The following is a 27,725-nucleotide window of genomic DNA, read 5'->3' as shown; positions in this document are numbered from 1 at the left end:
TGCAGTTCAGAAATGGGTCTCAGAGGGAACGTAGAAGCCATTTATTTCACTGTTATTATTCCAACAATTATCACTGCACCCAGGAACAATGACTTTCTCTGCTGGCGCAGGAGTGGATGGAAAGTGGGGTTTAACGGAGGATAATAACTTTGGGTAGCCATGGCAACCAAGCCAATGACGCATAATGACCCCCACCCACCCACCCATTCCCTCTTTGACTCGTCTCGATGTGGTGTACAGCGTTACTGCCTCTTTCTGTTTACAAGACAGTCTCAATGCCCTTTTGTTATATCCTAAATGTTCGTGTCTGTAATGATAAGTTGTTTTTTTTTGTTTTCTTTGTTATATACAATGTTTTTCCTTGACACGTTTCAGTTGAGTATGCCGTTTATCACATTCCATCATTTAGTGAGGGGGTGGTGAGAAACAAAGGTGATGCATTAACATTTGTCACAGAAGTTCTCAAATTAGATCATACTGTATCATTTGCATTTTTGTACAGTCAGTGGCCTCCATAGTCAAATCAAATGTATTTTTAGTGTCAAATCATAACACAAGGACACGTCATATAGCCAGTAGCTATGTTTCCATCCACTTGTCAATCGAATTATCGGAAGTTCGGTAAAAAAAACTCATGCGAATAAAGCTGGTAATAAAGTGAAATGGGTTTCCTCAGGAGGGTGGCTGGCGTCTCCCTTAGAGATAGGGTGAGAAGCTCAGTCATCCGTGAGGAGCTCGGAGTAGAGCCGCTGCTCCTTTGCGTCGAAAGGAGCCAGTTGAGGTGGTTCGGGCATCTGGTAAGGATGCCCCCTGGGCGCCTCCCTAGGGAGGTGTTCCAGGCACGTCCAGCTGGGAGGAGGCCTCGGGGAAGACCCAGGACTAGGTGGAGGGATTATATCTCCAACCTGGCCTGGGAACGCCTCGGGATCCCCCAGTCGGAGCTGGTTAATGTTGCTCGGGAAAGGGAAGTTTGGGGTCCCCTGCTGGAGCTGCTCCCCCCGCGACCCGACACCGGATAAGCGGACGAAGATGGATGGATGGATGGATGGATAAAGTGTGTTTCCATCCAACGGCTTTAAAGAAAATAAAAACCTGTGCGTAATGATGTCACATGCTGTTTTGCAATTAAATTGGTATATCCAATTGATTTGAGACATTTTAAGGTGTTTCCATTCATTTTTGCAATGAATCGCACAACATTCAAGCAAACATTTGCAAACAAAGTTTTGCTAGACAAAAGTAGTTGTTGTTGTTTATTAGAAGCCAAGGAAGCTCCGATGGGCCTTTGGCCGAGGATCTGATCCAGCTCTCAAAAAGGTGGAACTTGCTTTTTATTTTCCCTCCGGCACCGCTGCGAGACAACTCTCTTTTTTTGAGACATGTATCGCTGTTTGACGTCCCACGGCTTGTCGTAACCTTTGTTGGTCATTTCCTTCGCGAGTTCCTGATAAATTATGGCATTTTTTAAATTTTTGCTATCTAAAATAGCCGTTATATTTTGCTCGTCCACTTACATCTGTCTTTGGTGACATGAACTAAAACTTCTTCTTTGTTTTGTGGCAGGTTGCAACCATAAAATAACCTAAAACTTAATCGTAATTCATTAATTTATTCGGCAAATAACGTTTCCATCAGTGTGTATCGCATAAGCCGTATATCAATCAAGAGAAAATCCGATGAGACCAAACGTATTCATGAAATTCAATCAAATTTTGCTGTTTCCATAAGGCATTTTTCATTCAATATCACTTAATTCGGATACAAATGTGTGGATGGAAACATAGCTAGTGCTGGGCAAGTTACTGAAAATTTGTAATTAGTTACAGTTACTAGTTACTTCTTTTAAAAGTAATTGAATTACTTTACCAATTACTGTATATCAAAAGTAATTAGCCACTACAAAAAGTAACTTTTAAGTTACTTTTATGTAACTGCTTTTTAAATGTAAATATAAACAGGACTGAACAGTCAAACACAATAAACATAATTTTTAGACCTATTTATTGTAATCAACAGTTGACAGAGGATGCATGTCATCGACAACGTACCTAGCAATCAATTTATTCAGCTCTGCCTGGCTTATCGGCTGCACTGCAGTCCGTGTAAAATCTAGCTTTGGTTGTTTGTGTGGAGTGGTGCCTTCAGCGTCCGTAGGGCTGGGGGCTTCAAAAGGTGCTTCATGAGATTTGAATTGCTACTCGAGAGCAGATCTGGTAAGAGTCTATCGCTACATCTTTATATACCGTCTATGATCGCTACGCAGTAACAGCCATAGGGACAACAATGCTAATTAGTTAGCTTACATTGCAACATGTTTAACGTTACAGGTGTGTCAACTGCAGCGGCTGTGCAAAAAGGAAACAAGATGAATGAGGACATAAACATCAACATAAATATTCCCAAAGGCTGATTCAAGACCTGATCACCCTGTCGGGTTTGTATTCGCTATAACAACCGCCTCGTCTACATTATCCCTTACTTGTTTGATCGGTGTATCATTGCGCCACCATAAGGTCCTGCGACGTTAGATCAGAAGCAGCTAAAGTAGGCCTATCTGTCTTCTTGTCTGCAAGCAAGAGTAACGTGAGTAACAAACTCATTTAAATTTCCCTAAAAAAAAAAACAATTGCGTTACTTGATTTAAAAAACATATTTAGTTACATTATCGTTACTGCTAAAAGTAGTGGAATTACAGTAAGGCGTTACTTTTGTAGCGCATTACTCCCAACACTGCATATAGCGCAGGTCTAGACCACACTACCATATGTATGCAGTTCTCTAGGCAATCTCTGTCTGTCTGTCTATCCAACATTTTGATTACTTGTTAGCACCTGTTTTCAACTGCCAGATATTTTTAGATACCCTTTACATCATGGTTTAAATATATTTGGTTATGCTATTGCAAGCAATGCTTCTACCATAGACAGGACTGCTTTATGGCAAAATTAAATTAACAGCTGTTGCTATGATTAGGTATGTAATTCACTGGATTATCTTAATGAGACATACTACATAGTTTCTCAATGGATATTTCAGGAAATATACTACAGTTCCCATGATATACATTGATATTGTGAGATAAAATTGCATATATAGGAGATTTTATCAACATCACACACCCCCATTGTCAGTCAACTGACGGGTGATCACGGGCGGCCAAATTATTGTTTGCAAAATTTAGAAAGTTTTCCAAAAATGTAAATGTCTGAAAATATACATTAATATGAATCCAACATATACTTAGCAATGATAAGTTGACCTATTTGTGAAGAAAAAAAAATGTATTTACAACATTGATGATGCTTACTATAGGTATGGTAGCCACTATGGTAGCCATCCAGATATAGTTAAGCTTAAGGATTCTTCTGACAAGATATACACTAAATGATTAATCAATTCAATAATTCAATAATTGGCAGACTACTTGATAATTAGTGCCCTATAGTGTCCCAAATACCAAAGTTTCTCCGTGACGGCTGAAACATAACACTGTTAAATCAGTCTACATTCTAAAAGCTCCAGCTGATGGGTAGTTTTTTGGAATGGATATAAAGTTTTTACGATAATTGTGTTTCACACTGTTACTGCTAATGTCCCCGTCGAGTGGGGCTATGCCTTGTCTTCCCTGGATGATAACGCTGTGGTTTGGTCTCCATGCTGCAAAGTTCAAAGTCTTGTTTTATCACTGAGCTGCCAGCACGAGTGGCAAGAGGAAACATGATGGTATTGTGTTACCAACCATCTGCAATGCAGCTTAAAACACTTAGCCTGCAACCCAAAACGGCCGTGTGTGCGCGCAGCTCTGCCTTTATTCTGCGGTCTCTTCCGAGTAGAACATGTAATGCATCGTCCACACCCACCTACTGCACAGCTCAAAACAAGGTGGGATGAAAGCCTGACACACATCATAATGGACAAACTGTGTATCACTTCCAACAGCAATATTGGTTTCAATGTGTGACTCAGGCAGTGTTACCAAAAAGGATGTAAGAAAACCCCATCTAGATGAGACAACATGCACTGCCTGCACCAAGGATTTCGATTTTCACCTCCTGAAAGTTGAAACAAAGTGAGGAGGAGTGTGAAAAGGGGGCTTGTGGCAAGGACGGAGATATGTGGGACTGTGAAGCGCCTGCCGGCGAGGCAAAATGTGTGTGTATGTGTGTGTTTTAATGTCTGTGAGTGTATGTGCTAATTTTGACTAATAGGCCTGGGAATGATGTTACTGGCTAAAGCATGACTCCCTGGTTTAATGGTAATTAGATTTTGCTTTTGGTTGGCTCGCCGGGCGCCTGTCAACATCATGTCACAGCAGTGGTCTTTCGAGTGACACCGCCTGAGAGGCTTTAGTCACTGGCCAGAGCCCAGAACAGGGCCGCAGGCTTGGGGGCAGAGCCAATTACACAGCACTACAAGACACACAACTACAAAGAGGGTGAGGAGAAGGGCAAAACCGAAAAACATAGCTGATAATGGGAGATTAAAGGAAATAGAATTCAGAATACTCATTACTGGCCTTCTCTGTCCAGCACAACGCACCAAGCCCAGGAAACTCAGATCAAGCTGTCAGACTTGGCGATGCTGATTCAATTTGAATCAATATTCTGTTATTGAATTGCATATTTCTCACCTCAAATGTTTTCAGAAACATACTTTAGTGTACCATTTAGCTGTAATTTGAGAAAGCTTGTAACCCGGCTTCCTGCTTCAAAACGAACCAAGCACTGACCCAACTTGCATGTGTCAGTCAGAGCTACGTCGTTTCATTGCTCTGATTGGTTGTAGGTCCATCAAATTTTGTCCAGTGGCATTTTGGTCTTCACCGTTGATAACGCCCCTTGGAAATCGAAAATAAACTCAGAGGTTTCAGACGAATACGCATTTGCAATTACTCTAGCTATGCCAGGATAGTGTTTACCAATGGTCCAACCATTATCGCTTTGTCAGTGATACACTGGGTGAGGGTTTGGCCAGTCTCCAATGAGAATTCCTTGTTGATTAGTTTTTTATAAATTTCACAAAGAATTTGGGTCCATTCAGTTCAGCCTTACTTCTGAACCAATACATCTGATGTATCCACAGATTTGCTAATTTCCCTTTCAAATCAGTGCACTCTATACAGTGAAAAGTCTCTCCTAAGAGGAAACTTGTGTCCTTGTGTGAGCAATGCAGAATCAGTGACTATAGAGAATCTTCAATAAAAATAAAAACAGCCCGGGAGTGATTACATATTTAGCTACATTGCCGTGGTTCTAGCAGATTCACTGGCTCATTTCGGAAGCAGTTCAAACTCATTAGAGAGAGAGTAAAACATAAGTTGGAAGGCAGCACTTGAGAACACCATCCACCTGCCACTCCTTGATATCAAGAGACAATACATTCACTTGCAAAATCCTTACTCTGTGGGTCATGGTGCATCCTGACAGGTCATGCTCAACAGGTTTTTCCTTTCATCCATCCATCCATCAACTTGCACCTATTCAGAGGTGCCTCTGAGACACCTCTTAATTAGTAAATCACAGTACAGTGAATTAGATTACAGACTCTGATTACTGATTAAAAGAACTGACACTGATGAGTCAATGAGCTGCAATTTTAAAGCAGCACATGATAATGATATCAGTGTGCACCGGTGCTGATTACCCATATTCCGCCATCCCTAAACCAAAGGGCACGTGCCAGAGGATGGAGAAAAAAAAACATACAAATTTCAGTTCTATTTGCAGCTTGTTCATATGTTATTTTGATTACTCACGTAATCTTTTGCCAATGAGATTGGTTGGGGAAAGGGCCAGTGAACTACTGAAACACACACCACATAAGCAGAGAAGGATTCAAACCAGGACTCAGCCTGTGTGCCACCCCCATCAGGCTTTTCTTTATAGCTAACACTTCAATGTACACTATAAAAAAAATTAGAAGTTGAAACTATAGCCAGCCAGCCTGGTCTCATGGCAGTTTGTAATATGGTCACGTTATTGAATCTATTAAGTCGTGGACAGGAGACGTAAATGTTGTTTTTTTCGTGTGTGGATTATGAATTTTAAAGCAATGTATTTCAATGGGAAGCATATTTCGTGTAACGATGACGGTAGCGAGTAGTAGCAGTTCCTTTCCTCGTTATTCTCTTCCTAACCACAACCGTCCCACTGTTGTCGGAGTATGAAGCATAGCATCAATGCTGCTTACTTTGGGGATTAATGACTAGATTCTCCCCTTTAACGAGTAACTTGATACCATAGCCCAAGTCCTAATACGTTGACTGATACATTGTTTTTTGCCGTTTCTTATGAACAGTTACTGGTCTGCACCTCTATGGTTAAGGTTTGGTTTAGTTTAGGTAACTAAGACAACTTTAAGGTCATGGAATTGGCATGTTAACTGCTTGCCAAGTGACAGGACACATACCGCTGTATCCCTTGTCCAAGTTGTACGCTGTGTAACACCACACCTAAAAGTGATGTCAGAGTGTTTAAAGTATACAGTATAGGCTATTCCAGCAGGGTAACACTTCAGCTAGCACAGACAAACATTATCTAATGTGGACAGTAAAATGGCACTGGTTTCCTGATCACCAATAACACAGAATTAGATGTACTTCACCTGGCCTCCTCCCTATTTTGGCTCAGCCCCATGTTCCCTCATTTCTATGAAATTTCCACCCCCCCCCATCAAAATTAGGTCCTGTGTTCCCTCGGCCCACATATCCCCAACACCGATCATATTTAATGTTTTGGATACGTAACCTTGTATTTGTTGCTGTAGTAATACTGATCATCTTGGATTAGAGGTTAGGGTTAGGGCTGAGGGAGCATAAGGTTGAGGGAACATAGGGCTGAGGGAACATAGGGCTGAGGGAACATAGGGCTGAGAGAACATAGTGTTGAGGGAACATAGGGCTGATAGAACATAGGGCTGAGGGAACACAGGGCTGAGAGAACATAGTGTTGAGGGAACATAGGGCTGATAGAACAAAGGGCTGAGGGAACACAGGGCTGAGGGAACACAGGGCTGAGGGAACATAGGACTGAGGGAACATAGGGCTGAGGGACCATAGGGCTGAGAGAACATAGTGTTGAGGGAACACAGGGCTGATAGAACATAGGGCTGAGGGAACACAGGGCTGAGAGAACATAGAGTTGAGGGAACACAGGGCTGATAGAACAAAGGGCTGAGGGAACACAGGGCTGAGGGAAAATAGGACTGAGGGAACACAGGGTTGAGGGAACATTGGGTTGAGGGAACATAGGGTTGAGGGCACATAGGGCTGAGAGAACATAGGGCTGAGAGAACAGAGGGCTGAGTGAACATAGGGTTGAGTGAACATAGGGTTGAGGGAACACAGGGCTGAGTAAACATAGGGTTGAGGGAACATAGGGCTAAGAGACCATAGGGCTGAGGGAACACAGGGCTGAGGAAACATAGACACGCTCCCTTTCACCTAATGCCTGTAAAATCATCAGTTAATTTCCACTTCTCTTTTAGGATCACAGAAAATCCACTCTCTCATTCTGTCTCTCCTTCAAATAATGAGCAAGAATCCAGAAAGCTTAAAACAAAACAAAAGCATGAATACTAATGCCCTGTTGTGGAGGCAAACACAAATGGCTCCAGCAGATAATTCCTCATCCAATACACAGTTCATTAGCACTTGGCGGCAGAGAGAGAGGGCCTATTATGATTCCGCTGACATCATTACAGGCCCTTAACATGCAGCAACATAAAGACACCAGGTCCGTGTTTGCTGTTGATGTCAGTGGTGTTATCACTGTATAATTATACATTGTTGCATGATTGCTTTTCAAAGTATTTGCTTTTCTTGAATTACTGGCAAACCGATGGGTGGAGCCAAGGCTGGAGTTCTAATCAGGCAAAGCGAGAAACTGCCTCAGGACCCCAAACCCCCAGGGTCCCTTTCTCCTGAATGCCGCAGAGTCAGTGTCTGTAAGTTGGTTTGGAGCAAATGGATCACACATGCAAGTTACTTTTCTAACTTTCTGAAAATGCACTACGCAAATACAATTTTTTTTTTTTTTTTTTTTTTTTTATTTAAACTTAGTCCTTAGGCACTGACTCAAGTGACATCACTTGAGGACATTTATCAGATTTCGTGCAGCTCCCTCTGGTGACACTAAAAGCTTCATACAACTTTTTTTCACATATGCAGTAGTACTCATCAATACCTGTAGACCAGAGATGGGAAGTAACAAAGTACAAATACTTTGTTACTGTACTCAAGTAGATTTTTCAGATATTTTTACTTTACTTTACTATTTATTTTTGTGGTGACTTTTTACTTTTACTCCTTACATTTTAGAAAATGTTACTTTAGTTTTGTACAACAGGTCGTCTATCAGGAGTGATTGTGAGTACATGTCGGAAAATAGAGCAGACACGCGCCTCACACCGCGCGCCACACAGAGAAAAAAGTGAGAGAAAAGAAAAAGAGACTAGCTGTCCAGAGGATAATCAATTGAGATTGTGTGTTTGCGTTGAGAACTGTAAGACGTATAACTTATGTTATCAGTTAATGTAAGCCTGTTGTTTTATTGGTCTATAGTTCCTGCAAATTTAAAGTAAGTTAGCTAGTGATCTAGTTGTTTGTGTTCACCTGTTAGCTAGGTTGCACGTTGCTTGATCTTAATAAAGCATCAAAAGAGAGAAGTTGTCTCCGTCCGTGTTTTAACAGACACACCTGGGGTGAAGTTGGAAACCAGAATCAGCTTTAAATACAGTCCTAATCTAGTCATCATTAACGTTATTATTTTTCGCGTTGTCAATACGAAAATACAGAGATGTTTAGCCATCAATAATGACTCCTGGCAAAACTCTTAAAGTATGGGGAAGTTCTTAATTAATGTCTGTTTAGTAATTAATATTTAATCCTTTATTTTCTTTCAAGAAGCCATATTTGAGCACACAGACATACATGTAGATTCCTTTAAATGTTAAGGGGGAAGATTAAAAAAGAGAAACTGGATCTGTGAATTCTCACAGAATCACAACTGAATTCATATCTTGCTACTCAGTCAGAATCCTATTAACCTGGAGTCCCAGTCTCTGTCACAATAATCATACAGTACTGTATATGTCATGTTTTAGGCCTATTGGCAGACATCCATTTAAAATGTAGGCAATGGCATAAAAAGAGCCTTTTTTCCCCACACTGTAAAAAATTATTTCCCCTTTTTGTTGTCTCAACTTCTGTTTTGGGGTCAAGTCAACTTTCAACTCAAAACTTTTCAATACTTTTGTTAAGATAACACACATATCTGTGTTTTGCTCAGAAATTCTAATGCACAGTTGACACAACTGAGTCATGCTTGTCTTCTCAAATGTAAGTTGAAGTTCACCCAGGGTTCACCACGCTACGTCCTTTTGCACATGCGCAGAGCGGCAGACCACGTTAGTCAACGTCTCCTCCATTGAAGGACCGAGCGCGAGAAACGAGCTGACCGTTGGCGTAAGTAAACTTTTAACTTTTTCTATGGTCTAATATTTCAGTATAGTTTGAGTTTTGTTTTTACTAAGCTAAAGTTTTTAACGAAATACTGTGAACTGACCATTCAAACCTACAGTATAACGTGCAAGCCCTTAGTTTAAAAAACTTAGCTAGCTAAGTGATATGTTAGGTGTGTGTGTGTGTGTGTGTGTGTGTGTGTGTGTGTGTGTGTGTGTGTGTGTGTGTGTGTGTGTGTGTGTGTGTGTGTGAGAGAGAGAGAGAATTACGGGAAAAGAACAAACATTGCTCATTAATTAGCTAGTAGTAGCTAGCTAGCTATGTAATGATTATGTGGAGAAATTCTGAACTTGCCTTCAACTAAGTTATGCAAGTAACGAACTAATCCTCTGAATGTTAGTTAAGTTAGTTAGCCCTTATGTTGACTAGCTAGCTGGTTTGTTTGATGAAGGCTGTATATCTATGGATGAAGGCATGCATGGGGAAATGTTGTTTTCTTTTGAATTTCTGTCATGGCTAAATATGCAGGCTGAGGTGGTTTAATTTAGGCACGCTTGTCCGAACATGTTCTGATAACGTATCTTTTGCATATGGTCAGATGTGGCAAATGAGCTATGACGTTGAAACACGTTAACTAGTTTAAACAAGCAAGATACTATTTTTTTTATCATGAATTGTGCGCCCACTTTTGCTCTAGATTTAGCGACTTTTCAAACCCCCGTTTTTCACGAAAGCGACTAGCCACAAATCTGGCGACTTTCTGTTGAAAAGACGCCAGTATTGTCCGGCGAGCAGGCAAGGTATTTCTCTGTTGTGTCCGCCAAAACAGTCTGTGACTGAGGAGCAGCCCCCCTGCTTTCTCCTCATCTGCAGCAGCACTGATCAGGCAGGTAGCTAGAAGGGAGGGGTGCGGGGCCGGGTAGGTAGGAGAGACAGCGGGACGGCGGAGGGAGCTACCTAAGTAATACTTAGAATTTTGGCTAAAGATTTATAGTCTCATATCCTCTTCCCCAACCGTCATTTTAATAACTAAATGAAGTGAAACGTTAACGTGAATATTATCAATAATAATAATATTGAAGAAGTGAACTATTTATAGTTCTCAATCTGAACTGAAATATTCATTACTCACGCTACCGTGTGTGTGTGTGTGTGTGTGTGTGTGTGTGTGTGTGTGTGTGTGTGTGTGTGTGTGTGTTGAAGTGAGGGTTATCAGACTGACTTGCTTTGTTTTCTTTGGATAGATGTAGGCTTTAGTACACTAGGGAAAGGGCTGACCAATGCATTATTTTTGATTGGTATAAAATAGCCTTCCAACATAGGGCATAGTCCTTAAATTGCATTACATTTCATGAAATAACAAGCTTGTCTGACAACACACCTATGCTATTTGTTTGTATTTTAAGCCACACTAATGCAGTATTTTTGTTTCTATTTCTTTCTTCAGAATCAACTGACCGAAGATTAATTCAGTGTCATGACTGATGCAGTGGAACTGTAAGTTTTGTAGTTTTTCCTCAACAAATCAACGCAAAGTAATAAGGCATTACAAAGTTCAGCATGGATTCAATGGAACTACTTGCCCCTTTCCCTGCATATACAAAGTTGTGTACATTTTTTTAATTATTTATGAAGCACTGATGTCCTTTCTGGTCTGTATCCCTCTTCTATTGTCCAGAACTAAAAGAGAGAGAGAGAGCAGTTGTTCTCCTTGGCCTGGCCCATTTCCAGAAAGAGGATCCCTCCCAATTCTTCAAGATTTGTAAGGTATGTGAGGAATCAATGCCACTCTGGAATCCATATCACTTGCTAATCTCAATCTTTTTGATCCAAATGAAGTCATGATCCTGTAGTTATAGGATATCTAGAAAATATGTCTTGTTATAAAAATCTAGACCTGGAAAGACATCTGCTTAAATGGAGAACAAGTGAATTGTTCAAAGTTGCAGTGACAGGATTCCTTGCTCAATTAATTTGACATTGTAATGTATTTGAATTTCTTCCATTTACATAGGTTTACATTAGTTTGCATCAGACATTTTCATACCCAAGTTTGCTATGCATCTTGAATTTTCATCTGTTGAAGAAATAATGCTGATTTGCAATCTATTCTTATTACTTTGTTGTGTCATTAGCCAAACGAAGAGAGTGAGGCAGTGAAAGGAATGAACGTAGGAATCTTGGTGGTTACAGAGGAGGATCCTCAACGCCCTGTCCCCAAGGAGATGATTGATATTGCACTGATTCTGGAGAAGCATATCGTTCTTCGGGACCTGAAGGATGTGCCCAACGATTCGCCCTGCTGATGGGTCTGCTCTCACGCCTTCAACATCCATTACCCAAAAGGGCTCAAGTACATGTTCAAGGTAATACAAAAGGTGATAATGAACATTGGTGGAGACCTTTGCTCTTCAAGAGTTAATGGACTCCGGTCTCTGTGCGGTTGATGGACAGATGGACTAGACAGTCATAGCTGTTTTTTATATTTCTCAAAAGTGCCACCCGTTATCTTGGCTACATAGTTGTCATGGAGTTACTGTTCCTTTTTTTAAGTGTGTCTTTTAAAAACTTGTAAGGTCAGTTGTTTGTGGGATGAAAAGGAGAAAATTATTGCCTTTTGGTTGTACTACCTCAAATAGTCTTGTTAAATTATCATGTTGCACACAGTTATGTAAATATTAGCTGTCAATGCTAAGGTGGACTAGAAGTCCTGAGAGTTGTTTTGCTCTGTCTCTCAAAATATGCTGTTTTTATTGCCTCTATAGTTGACATATGTGACTGTATATGTTCTCTTATTTTGCCACCACCTTGCACACTCAGGCTATCTCCCACACACTGGCTCTCTCACTCACTCATTCACTCCCTCTCTGTCTCACACTCACTCCACACAAACACTCACTCTCTGTCTCACTCACTCTGTCTCACACACTCACTCACACAAACACTCACTCTGTCTCACACACTCACTCACATAAACACTCACTCTGTCGTCTCACACACTCACTCTGTCTCACTCACTCTGTCTCTCTCACTCACTCTGTCTCACACACACTCACTCACTGTCTGTCTCACACACACAATCACTCTCTGTCACACTCACTCTCTGTCTGTCTCACTCACTCTGTCTCACACACTCACTCTGTCTCACACACACACACACACTCACTCACTCTCTGTCTCGCTCACTCTGTTGCACTCACTCACTCTCTGTCTCACTCACTCTGTCGCACACACTCACTCACACAAACACTCACTCTCTGTCTCACTCACTCACACAAACTCACTCTGTCTCACACACTCACTCACACAAACACTTACTCTGTCTCACACACTCACACAAACACTCACTCTCTGTCTCACTCACACAAACACTCTGTCTCACTTACACTCACTCACTCTCTGTCTCACTCACACAAACACTCACTGTCTGTCTCACACACAAACACTCACTCTCTGTCTCACTCACTCTCTTGTCTCACACACTCACTCTGTTTCACTCACTCTCTGTCTGTCTCACTCACTGTCTCACACACACTCACTCTGTCTCGCTCACTCTGTCGCACTCACTCACTCTCTGTCTCACTCACTCTGTCGCACACACTCACTCACTCTCTGTCTCACAGTCACTCACACAAACACTCACTCTCTGTCTCACTCACTCTGTCTCACACACTCACACAAACACTCACTCTCTGTCTCACTCACTCTGTCTCACTCACTCACACAAACACTCACTCTCTGTCTCACTCACTCACACAAACACTCACTCTGTCTCACTCACTCTGTCTCACACACTCACTCACACAAACACTTACTCTGTCTCACACACTCACACAAACACTCATTCTCTGTCTCACTCACACAAACACTCACTCTGTCTCACTCACACTCACTCACTCTGTCTCACACTCACTCACACAAACACTCACTCTCTCTTACTCACTCTCTTGTCTCACACACTCACTCACTCTGTTTCACTCACTCTGTCTGTCTCACTCACTCTGTCTCACACACACTCACTCTTTCTCACACACTCACTCACTCTCTGTCTCATACACTCACTCACTCTCTATTGCACATTCACTCACTCTGTCTCACACACTTACTGTCTCACACACATTCACTCTCTGTCTTACACACTCACTCTGTCTCACACACTCACTCACTCACACTGTCTCTCACACACACACTCTGTCTCACACACTCACACAAACACTCACTCTGTTTCACACTCACTCACACAAACACTCATTCGCTGTCTCACTCTGTCTCACACACTCACTCACACAAACACTCACTCTCTGTCTCACTCACTCACTGTCTCACTCATTTTCTGTCTCACACACTCACTCACACAAACACTCACTCTCTTTCTCACTCACTCTCTTGTCTCACACACTCACTCACTCTGTCTTACTCACTCTCTGTCTCTCTCACTCACTCTGTCTCACACACATTAGCTCACTCTGTCTCACACACACAATCACTCTGTCACACTCACTCTCTGTCTCACTCACTCTGTCTCACACACTCACTCTGTCTCACACAAACACACTCACTCTCTGTCTCGCTCACTCTGTCGCACTCACTCACTCTCTTTTTATCACTCACTCTCTGTCTCACACACTCACTCACTCACACAAACACTCACTCTGTCTCACTCACTCACACAAACACTCACTCCCTGTCTCACTCACTCTCTGTCTCCCACACTCATTCACTCACACACTCATTCACTCTGTCTCACTCACTCTGTCTCTCTCACTCACTCTCTCACACACACTCACTCTGTCTCACACACACAATCACTCTATGTCACACTCACTCTGTCGCACACACTCACTCTGTCTCAAACACACTCACTCACTGTCTCACACACACAATCACTCTGTCTCACTCACTCTCTGTCTCACACACTCACTCTCTCTGTCTCGCTCACTCTGTCGCACTCACTCACTCTCTGTCTCACTCACTCTGTTGCACACACTCACTCTGTCTCACACACACACTCACTCAGTCTCACTCACTCTGTCGCACTCACTTTCTCTCTGTCTCATACACTCACTCTCTGTTGCACATTCACTCACTCTGTCTCACACACACTCACTGTCTCACACACATTCACTCACTCACACTGTCTCATACACATCACTCTCTGTCTTACACACTCACTCACTCTCTGTCTTACACACTTACTCTCTGTCTCACACACTCACTCACTTACACACTCACTCTCTGTCTCACACACTCACTCACTCACTTACACACACAGTCTCTCTCACACACACACACACACACACACACACACAGTAACAGTAAGGCTTATGATTTGTAATGGCAGAAAAAGGCAGATAGATATTTAACAGAGTGGATAAGGAAAAAAATGTTGATGCTGTGTCTTACCATTGTTTTATATTGTATGAAACACTTGAATGTGTGGAATAAATGTTTTTGTTAATCTTGACTCACATTCTTGTGTTGTGTAAACTTTAAAAAAAAAGTTGGTAGAACTTAGATTTTCAAGGCAACCGAGTCAACTTACTTGATATGTTAATACAACACACATAATAAAGTCAACACAAATACAAAGCTTAGTCAAGACAACTTGAAAATGCACATTAGCCCCACTACATAAAGTTGTTGAATTGATGTAGATTGGAGTTGACTCCACACAATCATTAGTTCATATAATGCATAATTAGAAGTTGGATCCACTAAATTGAATGTTGTGTTTACAAATAAACCTTAGTTGACTGAACATGTTATTAGTACAGTGAACTTGCAACATTAAGTTGAGAGAACTGAATAGCCTCTTTGTGCCAACTTAATATCTGATTTCCAATCAACTTATAATTTCAAGGCAACCAGGTTACACATATTTTTAAGTTGAGTCAACAAATTTTTTTTTACAGTGCACTGAAGTTTCTCAGCTTGCACTCTAGTAACATTTGTGTGGTCCAAGTAGCTTTGCATAAAAATTCCCAAGGCTACTTTTACTTTTATACTTTAAGTAAATTTCCAAGCCTGTACTTTGTTACATTTACTTCAGTTAAATCAGTACTTCTACTTTACTTTTACTTCTACTTGAGTACAAGAAGTGAGTACTTTTGCCATCTCTGCTGTAGACTTTAATGTGTCACATTGGTGGGGTTCCATTTTAACAACCTACATTTTCTTTGGCTAATATTTTCCTTAAAAAGTGCTTTTTCTTTTTCTTTTGACACTAGAAACCTACTGGCTCTTCACTGGGTCTCTACAGGAAATAAAATGTGCAGTTTGCAAGGCACAGGCATTGTACGGAAAGGTACACAATGCACAGGAAAAGGAAGGAACAAAACGTCAATTAAGACCTTTATTTTAAATTGTATAGACTAAACAATGGATTGCTTAAAATGAAACCAAATCTTAATTGCGGCTCTGCATGAAAACAGAATGGAGAGACGGCAAACTGTATGTTCAATAGCCAAATTTAAATTATTCAAAAATGCAAAACATTTTGACCAACAGACTCCAGATTAAAGAAATAATAAGAAAAAATGATTTATTAGCAGCAAAAGCTATGCTCTGGGTTTTGGTACACATACATTGAATTACTTTGCTGTCCTATTCTCTCTCAGTGTGGTACCTAGAAAGTACTTCAAGAGCGTCAGGCTTGGCTGGCTTCCATTCGATTTCCCCTGCGGGTCATCTATGGGCCTGGGGACGCGAGGAGCCAGAGCGCCAAGCCCGAGGTGATTAACGGAAGAAAGATGGCTGCAGTTCACAGCGTAAATCCAAAGGCGTTTCAGGTGGAACACGGGTGCTTGTCTAGCAATGAAGAATGGGGGAAGGCTTCACCCAATCCAGCAACTGAATACCTCTCTCCCTCTCTGTCCTGACTCCATCTTCAGCAAACGTCTCAAAACAGAGGAGAGGCGAAGACATAGAGGGGAAGTTAAAAAAGGATATTTTTTTTTAAGAAGACCACAAAATAGGAGGTAATGCATGATAGAAAGCTACACTGAGAGAAACGACAGGAGTGACAGAGGCTGAAGAGGCCTGAGTAGAATCCTGTGCACCCAGGGGTGATATTAGTGAACCCCATCTGTTGAACATCTGGCGCGGGGAACCAAAACACCAAGTGGTTAGCAGCCATGCACTCACAGAGGGCAAGACAAGCCTCAGTCCTGCTGACACTGATGGAGACGACAGACGGGTAAACTCTCCGTTCATCATCCACCTGACATGTTCTCCTGAAAAATGGGAGAATATCTCTAGATCTGCAATTACTTATCACTTAGTTATCCATTGATTATTTGACTCAATCATTTAACAACAACAAAAAACTAACCAATGTCCATGTCAAGCTCAGGCTATAGAGCCAAAGTGATCTCTTGAAATCTGGTCTGACAAACATTCAAATAACCTAAAATGTTCAATGTTACAATGATATCAAACACAATTCCTCACACTCTAAAACTGAAACTTACAAGAAACTATAAGTGACCATCAATCAATCAATCAATCACTGTAATATCAAAATTGCAGTTGCTTAAAGCTATAGTGTGTAGTTTTTGTCGCCCCCATGAGGATTTCTAAGTAATGACAACAACACTGTTGGTGCGTCCACATGATACAAGCCTTCCCGTGATCGCGCAACCGCCCCCACCTTTACCCCATGCAGTTGCTAGTAGCCAAGGAGGACACGGAGGATTAAAAAAAATAGACTCTTCAGAAGAGGTAATTATCTTCACTCGAGTTTCTGCAAGCAAACGTCGCAGGACTACACCATTTTCTTAACATAGCCATACTGAGAACTACAGAGAGAGTTATATGGAGCTGATATTCTTAATTAGCGTTGTAGCAACGCATTTGGCAATGGCTTGAATGTAACGGATGTTCATTAATATCAAAAAGTTACGCACTAAAACTGTAAAGCAACTTTGTATATAGCCGAGTTTTAAAATTTCTGATTTTGGTGCCAACCCATTGGTGGGATCAAAAAAGACAACCTGGCACAGACCAATGAATGAAGTCCTAACATTCCTCAGTCTGACAGGGAGCCTTGACAATGAGATGGTAATTGGGCCGATGAGGCGCTGTACACCATGATGGGCCTTGAATCTCTACTCACACAAGTATCATGTGAGGACATTGTGTAACCCTTGGACTTACCCTTAGTGTTGGCCAAATGAAGCATCTTGATGCTTTGTGAACCATTTTCTTAGGTGTCCTAAAGAACTGTATTAGGTCACAAGTTTGACAACTATGTCACCCTTTCGATTTTTAGGACTCCACGGCACTGCCCTCCACAGTTTCTGCTGTATACCGCCCTGCTGAAACCTCCATTCCTTGATTCATTAATATGTTTATTTTCACAATTCAGCTGGACCGTTGCATTGGATGATCTCTCTGCAAGAATCCAATCGCAGTCAGATTGAAGGTTTAATTGTCATTGTACAAACCAGTTAATTTGATTTAACAGTATAATTAATCCTCTTAGCTGATTGTTCAGTGGCAGCAGTCACTGACAATTTGTCAAATTGCTTTGTTACAGTAAAATTACATGATATGCTAAAATTGCTCAAAGCAATATATTTGGTCAATTATCACAACCAGAACTCTACGATTGATTCTAATCCATGGTTTCTGTCCATATGTATCTGCTGGAAGGACAGGTGGAAGTGATTACAGGGAGGGGAGAAGTCCTTGATAGCTGGAGTGTGACTGCGTTATAGGAAAAGTCAAAGTTGCTATTAGATCTTCAAACCCGTTCATTAGTGCAACCATGACATGTCCATGTAACTGACAGGATTCATGCCTGACTTCACCCCAGCTGTCTGGCTCGCTCGGCCGGTGGAGCTTTTCTCCTTTTTCACAATATAAATTCTGTCCCTCTCTCTTGCTCAACCATTTATTTGTGTCAGTGGAATTCTAGCATGTTCAGTTGTTGAAGAGACGGTTTTTATTGTGGATTGGCAATCAAGATAAGTTTGTTAGTTTGTTGGTCAGTCTGGATGGATTGCTATGGAATTTGATACAGACATGTATAACGGTTCTATAGAGAAAGAACCCCAATTACCAGCACGGTGGCTCAGTGGTCAGCACTGCTGCCTCACAGCAAGTAGGCACTGCAGAGTTCGATCCCTAACCGGGCAGGGCCTTTCTGTGTGGCGTTTGCATGTTCTCTCCGTGAATGCGTGGGTTTCCTCCGACAAAGACATGCATGCTAGGTCATTAGCACTTGAAAACATGCCTGTTGTCTAACACTGGCGCATTTACAGAAATGTTGATTAAAGTGCATTGTCCTAATAAATAAATAATTAAAAATATGTTCATGTTGTTCCAACAGTTAGCCTAGAAATCTAGACGCACCCTAGTGGCAGTAAATTTATTTTGCAGCCAGAGTCAGTATAGGCACTCTCTGTTGGCTTGCGAGCTGGAAAAAACTAATTTTGGTCAGGCCAATCACATCGTGTATAGAGTCGGTGGGCGGGCTTTTGCTGCTGCTGCGGGGAACAGCGGTCTTCTGGAAGACTTGGAGTTCAGCTTTTCTTTGAGAAAAGAACAAAGAACGGCACAGAAATCATTCTTAAAAAAGGAAGATGTGTTCGGAGTTTTGCCGACCGGATACGGCAAAGGTTTAATCTATCAACTAGCTTCGCTACCTTCTTCGTTGCTCTGCCTGGTTGTAGCGTCATCCTATTACATGCAGAGGGAATTTGAAAGACAATTTATCCCGCCCCTCGGATTGAGCCCCGTCAATGGTGAGTTCCCAGACCCAACATCTGGATGTGGGTCTTGCTTCAGGCTAGCCAACAGTAGGGTAAAGCTTAAATTATTCAGTGAAACATCTCAACATGTAGTACTAGATGGATCGGCCAAAAATGGTTCCAAGATGATGTGTGAAGACTACGACACTCCCCTGACTTCCCATTTAGCACCACCATGAGGGTGACATGATACATTCAGAGAGAAATGTCTTGACAACTACTGGGTGGATTGTCATGGAATTTGGTACACCCATTAATGTTCCCGACTGGATCACATATAATGTGATAATCTCTTATGGCATACAGTTATTTCTGTTTCCATCAGTGAGTCACCTCTTGTCAAATATTTCAAGTAATTTAAAGAAGAAAGTAAACTGAGTTGGCCAAAACCCACCACCCCTATCTCACATGGGGTCATTAGGAGAACTGGCTAGGAGATTGAGATACAAACACACTACACAAAGTCAAACAAGACAGCTCGAAGAGGACAGAACACCAAAGAGCAAAGGAATTTAAAGCCCGACAGAGATGTAAGATAGAACGAGGGAGAGGTCACCAGAGATAAAGAAAGAGGAGAGGGCATTGCTGTTTAAACCACCTCCCCCTGGATCTAACACAAATTGTGCTATGCTCTCGTCTCGGTGGCCCCAGTCCCTATCGCTCTCTGAGGAGGAAACCAGTGTCTCCCAAGCATTAAAGTGGAAAAACCAACGCCACTGCAAGAATTTAATGAGGAGGGCTCTGCACTGCTCTGCGCTCAGTGTGTGACACAACACTTCTTGGCATATAGTGATTTCCTCTCTTTCTCTCTTCTTTATTCACTGCCTTTATTCCCACTGCCTACACTGGAGGATTGCAGTGGATATCCAGGCTTGAAACCAGCCCTGGCCCACTCTCTCCTCAGTGTTAGGCTGCAACAATATCAGAACTGGGTATTACACACACATACTATTAGTATTACACACTGCATCAACTCTATATGCACCAAGTCCACTGTACACAATGATAAATATGAATATTCACTTATTATTGGGTTGGTATTGTGATGTAATTTAAATTAATAATACTCCCACCTTGGGGAATTTTAGGGGCATTATCCATTTATTGTGTGTTTATTGTTTTTCTTTAGGACCAAACTTCCAGCAACATCAGAAGTTTGGTTTTATGTAATACAGAAAAAAATTTCCACCCAACCTTCCAGCTCGCGAAAAATACATTTACTACTGATCATCTTCCGTCTCAGTGGGATGATGCTCCCACATTGACTTTAAACAGATCACAGCTGAGTGGCTCGTTGGAGCCGTGCACAACACAAGAAAAACTGAAAAGAAGGTCTGTGTTTCCCTCTGTAAATATTTGATCAAGGTACAAACCATGAGATTGGAGTGCAGCACTGACTTCTATTTGGGAGCTGCTTATGTGATATTGGGGTGGTAAAATGAATTTAAGGAGTGGGAGGCAGGACAGCTTTGTTGAGGCAGGGGTGGGGGGGGTTACAAGTTTACCCAGGTTATGTAAACAACTTCATTGGAAGTAAAACTAAGACAAATGGTGAAATTATTACCTGTTGGCTGTAAACATCGTGAAGATGATGGCAATTTATAGTTTTACTACAGTATAGTAACCCAACAGCTATGTAGTATTGCAATTTAAAGCGAGGAAACAGTAACTTTCACTGAAGAGCAGCTACTGTGAACACAAGTAAAAAGAATTAGATAATAGTTGCTAACTTTATCTAACATTCGCCAACATAAGCTACTGGTCATACCAGACCAAGTAGCCCGTTGAGTGCACTAAATTGAGCAAAAGTGTGTTGTATTGCTTGTGAGTTCATCGTTGTATATATATATATATATATATATATATATATATATACAGTATGTAACACAGATCGCATTCAACCTGCATAGGATTTCATGAGTCAGCTGTCACTGTGAGTAGAAACCCAAGTCTGCTGTGTCATTCATACTTTACACTTCACTTATGAAACACAGAATTATACTCTCTCTCTCTCTCTCACTCTGTCTAATAGGATGGTCTGTGTCTTGATGCCATTAGGTTACGAACTTGAAAAAATGTCCTAGATTAAATAAGACTAATAAGCGTCTCCAACCACACTCGCTGCGGTGCTTTGAGTTCAGTGCTTACATCACAGTGTTAACATGCTCACAATGAGCATGTTAACATGCTAATGTCTGGCAGGAAATGTTTAGCACCAGCATTATTTATCTTGTTGGCATGCTTAAACTTGCTAATTGGCGTTAAAGCAAAAGAACAGTACAGTTAAGGCTGATGGGAATGTGATTTGTTCTGCAGGTATTAGGTCCTAAAACAAATCTAGTCTAAAAAGATATTCCTGATGATGGAGCTGGATAAAAGGTTTATTACAAGTGATTACAATTCATCACGTGGGGAACATGAATGTCTGAATCAAATTGAATGGCAATCTTTCCAATTTTGAGAAATTTCAATGTGAACCAAAGTATTTCAACGTCATGGTGGCACTAGATGAAAACATTCTGTGGATCACCAAAGTCAGTAGGATTTATTATCTGGGGACCATGAGTGTTTGCACTAAGTTTTATCAAAATGAATCCGATATTTTCAAATGATTTCCGTCTGGACCAAAGTGGTCAACTGACTTTTCCATCCCTAATTGCTAATGCTAACGTGGCTAGGACAGAAGCTTTCAGCCCTGACTGTTGATCAAGCTCGACAAACACTGGATCCTTCACCACCAATAGGATGGGGCATTGAGAACCAGTTCTGACTTGAAATGGCTTCAAAAGTTACGATTCCAATGGAATAATTTAATTATTGGAATTGTTTGGAATCGTTTGGAAAATTTGGTTTCAAATCCAATCAACAGTTCCAAATTTGACACGCACAAGTTTTGATTGATATCTATTTCTAAAAGCATCAGATCTCCCTGTCTGGTAGAGATGCACATTTTTTTAAACATCACTCCTCCAGTTCGTAACGCTGGCGTTAAAAAAACATCTCCAAACTGAGACCTGGTCCATTTCACTGGAGCAGGTTTCTTGACAAAGTAAATGATTGGGTCACACTCCTCATAAAATGTAAACCTGTCTTGAGGTTTAACATTTGTGTCCTGCTGTATTTGTTAAAAATGCGTGTGGAGATCTGGTTGCTGCTGCTGGTGGTGGTGCTGTTTTACTGCAGCCAGATCTCAGCAATTAGCCCGCTGACTGAAAAGACGATTATCACTGATGGGAAGCATGGCCAAAACTACGAAAATCAGATACTGGCTGTAAATTCCCAGAAGAGTTTGGTTTCATTTATCTTCATAAAATGATCATATCATATTAATTTCCTCCTTAACAGCCAACGAGGAGGTTTTAAAAGGTGTCCGTATGTGTCTTCAACACTTTGCATCTTGATGCCGACTTTGAGATTCATCCTGAATCCTAATTTCCATTGCTTAATTCATTAATGACTTTTACTGCAAATGCTACTTTGTGTGCACTAAACAAATATAAAATAAGTGTGTGTGTGTGTGTGTGTGTGTGTGTGTGTGTGTGTGTGTGTGTGCGCATTCATTTTTCCATTTTGGTGAAAAATGGGATTTAAGTTCATGGCCATTAGTTTGGGCTGTGTTCAGAATAATAATCTATGGTTACAGAAGCATGTAATGTAACCAGAGAGCAGAGAAACCCAGGGGGACGGAAACAAGAACCAAATACAAGTATAAATAAAGAAAGAAAGAAAGAAAGAAAGAAAGGGAAATGACGGGAGACAAAAAGAAACACAAGAGGAGAAAGAAATTTAAGGAGAGATGATGAAGAAAAAAATAAGGGCAGAACGAAAGATAACAGAAGTACAACAAAGTACAGATGATGGGAAAAGTTGAAATAACGGAATTAAGAATAAACGGGATGCAGGGAACAGAAAGGAGGCCAGTAAGAGGAGATGAAAAAGAGCGAAAGAAGAAAAGAAGGCAGGGAAGACGATAAGAACAAAAAAATTGTAGACCAAAAAAAAAGGGTCGGAAGAGCAGAAAGAGCGATACAAAGACAGAATGAAGAAATGCAAAAGAAAACGTGGGAGGAAGGGGAGAAAATGGGATGAAACATAAAAAAAAGCAGGAGGAGGGACGACAAAATTAAATAAAAGAACGTAAGGTGATTTAGAAAGAGTATAGGAGCAGAAAACAAAACCAACGTGAATGGGGGGAGGAACTAAAAAACAGCAGGAAAAGGGAAGAAAGAAGAGTGTTAAGAGGCCACGAAGAAACAAGAAGAACGGAGTGAAAAACTGCCTAAACTGTTCCGTAAAACATGAGGACTGTCGTCTGACTGACACAACATCATCTGGCGAGACGGTGACATTTCTTTCACCGTTCTCAGTGAGAAAGCAGAACGCTTCCATTCCTCTTTCAGCGCGGGTGACTGATAGGAGTCGAGCAAAGTGCATTTCAGCGTTGAGAATGAGAAAACGTTCTGGCAAAATGGCAGGAGCCCCCATCTACACCTTTCACCGGTGCATCGGAGAGCTGTCACAAGCTCCGGAGTGAATGTCCACCTATCGAGCCTGACAAAAGAACACACAAGTGTCTGAAAGTCCTGACGTGTGCCATGGTGGCTCCGGAGGGAAGGGGGGGGGGGGGGGGGACATGGCGAAAAGAAACACCACCTGGCATCTGTCAGCCGCCTCTCTGTCAGCAATATCCCAATCACGCTGCATCTTAACGGCTTCCAAAAAACGACTGGCGGTGTCACAAGTTTCAATCTAAAGGACACACTCTTTGGCTTTTGCCGAGTCCATTTGTTTCCCCCACCGCGTCTCGCTTCTTTCTCTTCTCACCTCGCACTGTTTGTTTGCTGTCGCTGTGGGTTACGCTCGTCAGCCTCCATGGCGGTGGACAGGCCGTCAGTCTAAGCTCCTTTTAACACACTGCAGCCCTGCACAGTGACACAGAAGCTCTCCCCTGGCATCCCGCTTAGCAAAACTGAAAAATAAAAAATAAAAAGGGGGGGGGCTCGGCTGTGTACACCTCTCCGCTCTCATCAGCGTCTCGTGCTGTGTCTGTGTCTTTCTCCTTGCTCTTTGTTTCCCCCCTCTCTCTCTGGGTTGTGTTTCTGCCTGCACGCTATACCATCGCCTTCCAGGGCGTGTTGCAGTGTTTTATTGGTTCACCGAGACAAAACAAGTGTACAAGTTTTTTTTTTGCCAGAAGTACGTTCAACTAATCTTTAACTCTGCTGCTGTTGTTGGCCCTAGGGCTGGGTAACTCCTAAATTCGTTTGTACGGCAGTAGGGTAAACGACGTTTGCTACAAATTCCAAAACTGTACTGTTTGTGATGCCTTACTTTGACAAATTCAAACAAAATGTTGTAAAAGAGAACTTATCCACGCAGAGTATTTATGAACAGGCTTCTTTGAGACAAGCCAATAGAAATGTTAGTGACACGTCTCATGTTCCCCACACAGAATATGAGAATATGAAGTTTAGAGTGCCTCGCTGCAGACTCAACCCATTCAAAAACTCATTTATTCCTGTGTCTGTTAAACTTCTAAATAGCTGCAGATAAAAGCCAGAATAGGCCCGATGATATCCTATAAAATTACGGCGGCCGGTCACATGACAGTTAAGTTTAGCGGTATTTACAGTAAAATTTACAGTAAGAAAAGGTGACTGTGAGCCGGGTACAGAGCAACGTGAGGTTACGGTTGTCTCAGCGGCAATGACAGTTAAGTTTAGACTAGTTTATATCCACTTCCGCTCCGTTAGTATAAACTGCGGTGGATTTCTGAGGACTATGGTTAACTGCTCCTCAGATCCTTGCAGGGTAAATCCAGACAGCTAACTAGACTATCTGTCCAATCTGAGTTTTCTGTTGCACGACTAAAACAACTTTTGAACGTACACATTCCACCAAAACAAGTTCCTTCCCCAGGCTCTTTTGCAGAGGCACCGTGGCTCCGTATGGCGCTTAATGCCGCCCAAGACGATTGTGATTGGTTTAAAGAAATGCCAATAAACCAGAGCACGTTTTTCTCCCATCACAGAATGCTCTGTGGACTAGCCAGACCCTCCTCCGCGGCGCTGTGGAGGAAGGTCTGTCAATGTCAGACTAAATTTAGATTATGGTTTAGGGTTAGGGTCCCCTTAAGTAGAACTCACAAACACCTGTTTCCTGGGTGAAAGTCTTGGGTTTTCCCCTTATCTTCTCCCGGGACACAAACTCGGTTCCCTGGCTTTAAAAAGCCCTGTGATTTAGGAAGGGTTCATGAGAACAGCTTTCAGCCTCTTTAAGCTATTTATTTATGTTATTTTTATTTCACTGACACTACAGATGGGGGGTGGGGGGGGTATGCTGTTGGAAAGCAGGCTGGACTGAGCTAGAAATCAGGAGGCACCTTCCAGAAAATGATAGGGGGGAACATCCTTTTCTCCAAATAATCCAACAGTGGACCTGATTAAAACAATGAAGTGGAACAGGTAAAAAAAAGTGAACGCCTGCTGCTGTTGGTTGAAGATTGCATATTATATTCGGCAGCTCGTTATGTGTGAGAGAAGGCCAGACAGCTCCGGCTCTCCCCACTATTCTCCTTTTTCCAGGCTGCTCTTTGGGGTCCCCCACTGGCGCATTAATACTAAAAGAAAAGGAAATCGGATGAGAAACAGATTAAAAACCTAACGGGCACGCTTGGCTGAGCAGAAACGCTTGATGGAAAAAATAAAAATAAATAAAAGACGGTTGCTCCACGCTCGGCTCCCCAGCTCGTGGCGTTCTCGAGATATCATTAGCGCCTCTGCACTTAATATCATCATTACTATTGTTTTCATTATCGGACCTATTTATCTTGACTTTCCCCCGTTTGTGCAACAAAACAGCATCATTTCCCCGCTTAAAAATCAATAGCACAATAGAAGGGACGTTCTCCATTCTTCTGGTTCCCCATCCCTCCCTCTCTCTCTCTCTCTTTCCCTCTCTCTCTCTCTCTCTCTCAGGCAGCTAGCTCCTAATGACAAGGCGACAGCTACCAAAGCAGCATCCTAACATGGATAACTGACACCACCCCCCGCTGCATCTACACACACACACACACACACACACACACACACACACGCACCGAAACATGACACCGTATCTTTTAATCAATCTATTAAGGAAAGCCGGGACGGTGTTGACAAGCTCCTCGCTGACTGATAAAGTGACCCGCGAGCCGGCGTGCAAGCGTTTTCCCGGGCCACGGCGGAGGCCAGATAATAGCTCGATGAGCACCGAGATGATGAGGATGATAACGTTGGCGACCGAGGGCCACCAAGCATATCCAATCCCCTTCCCCTAAATGTCAACCTTCTCCTCCCCTAGTATCGCTGCGACAAAAAAAAAGGCTCTGGGTCTGTGACACGGAGGCCTGCTTAGAATGGTTAACAAACCCGCTTAAAAAAAGGGAGATGGGAGGAAAGAGACAGAGATGGATGGAAGGAGGGTTTGTGTGTTTGTGTGGGTGAAAAGATGTGCCAGCTCAGGCGCTTGTTGTGAGATTACAATGACTGTTCTGTTTTTCCTCCCGGCCACGAGCGACAGGGCCTATTCGTTTTTTTTTTTTTCTCTTCAGCAGTGGAGAGCGACAGATTGAAGGCCAGACATCTCTTTCTTTCCGCCCGTCTTCCCCCCTGTCTTCTTCCTTTTTCCTCCTTCCTTTCTCCCTCCCTCCCTCCCTCCCTCTCCCTTGTGTGTTTGGTTAACCCAGGGCTAAAGTGCGGCGCGGTGACAGGGGCGTGATGCCTCGACGTTGACACCGCACGCCGCAGATGGGGGAAAGTGATGCTCTGTGTCAGCTAGCGGACGCCCCGCGGTGATGTTCAGTGCTTTCCATCCCTTCCGAAAGAATGAAAAAAAGCAGATGTTTGCGTGCCTGCAAACCGCCCATTATGTGGCCGACCGGAGGGGGGGGCGGGGGGTCGGCAGCGGGCAGGTCACTCGGGCGGACACACGACAGCGCAGCATCTTCCGGTTTTCCTAACAGCACTTGGCTGGTGTTGCTCTGCAGCGAGGTATGACATTATTACGGTGGGGGGGGGGGGGACTCGGAAATAATGCACTCCACTCTTAGAGAGCTCAGAGGATGAAGGGCCTAAGGGTGTAACTTTGGTTTCAATATTTGGGGGGGTGGGGGGGTTTGAGATCTCCACCTACCCCACCTGGGGGCGAGGGGGGGCACACGTTCTTGATAATCATGATTAATCTGCTGTATTGTTCAAAACTTTCTACAGATTTGAAACCTTACATGTGATTGGGGATGTGTTTTTTTATTTTCTTTATTAGGAATGATGTTCATCTTAACAACAAATATCTGCTTGCCACAGCATTAAAACTCTTTTTTTTTAATACCGCCTCCCCCCTCCCCTGGAAACAACATACATTGGGGCAAATGTGACACGTGGTTTACTTGAACGCTGCTGAAGCAGAGCCTCATTATCATCTGAGAGAGATCTGAATCGGATCATAACCACCTACGTCTACATCGCAAGACATTC

The 27,725-nt window shown here is 42.3% G+C and overlaps 1 protein-coding gene and 1 long non-coding RNA gene across 3 annotated transcripts in view; one reads left to right on the top strand and one right to left on the bottom strand.

The window, feature by feature from the left end:
- Positions 1 to 27,725, bottom strand: part of ptprga (protein tyrosine phosphatase receptor type Ga) — a 509,782-nt gene that overhangs the window by 477,657 nt on the left and 4,400 nt on the right. The gene's annotated exons all lie outside the window — the stretch shown is intronic.
- On the top strand, positions 9,251 to 11,745 carry LOC114554039 (uncharacterized). Its single transcript, XR_003692382.1, has 4 exons — positions 9,251 to 9,463; positions 10,908 to 10,957; positions 11,139 to 11,227; positions 11,596 to 11,745. It is a non-coding gene; the product is annotated as an uncharacterized LOC114554039 (long non-coding RNA).

This window comes from Perca flavescens, chromosome 4 (genome assembly GCF_004354835.1).
Source record: "Perca flavescens isolate YP-PL-M2 chromosome 4, PFLA_1.0, whole genome shotgun sequence".
Lineage (NCBI taxonomy): Eukaryota > Metazoa > Chordata > Actinopteri > Perciformes > Percidae > Perca > Perca flavescens.
The sequence above is the reverse complement of the archived record's forward strand: the minus strand, read 5'-3'. Positions and strand labels throughout refer to the sequence as shown.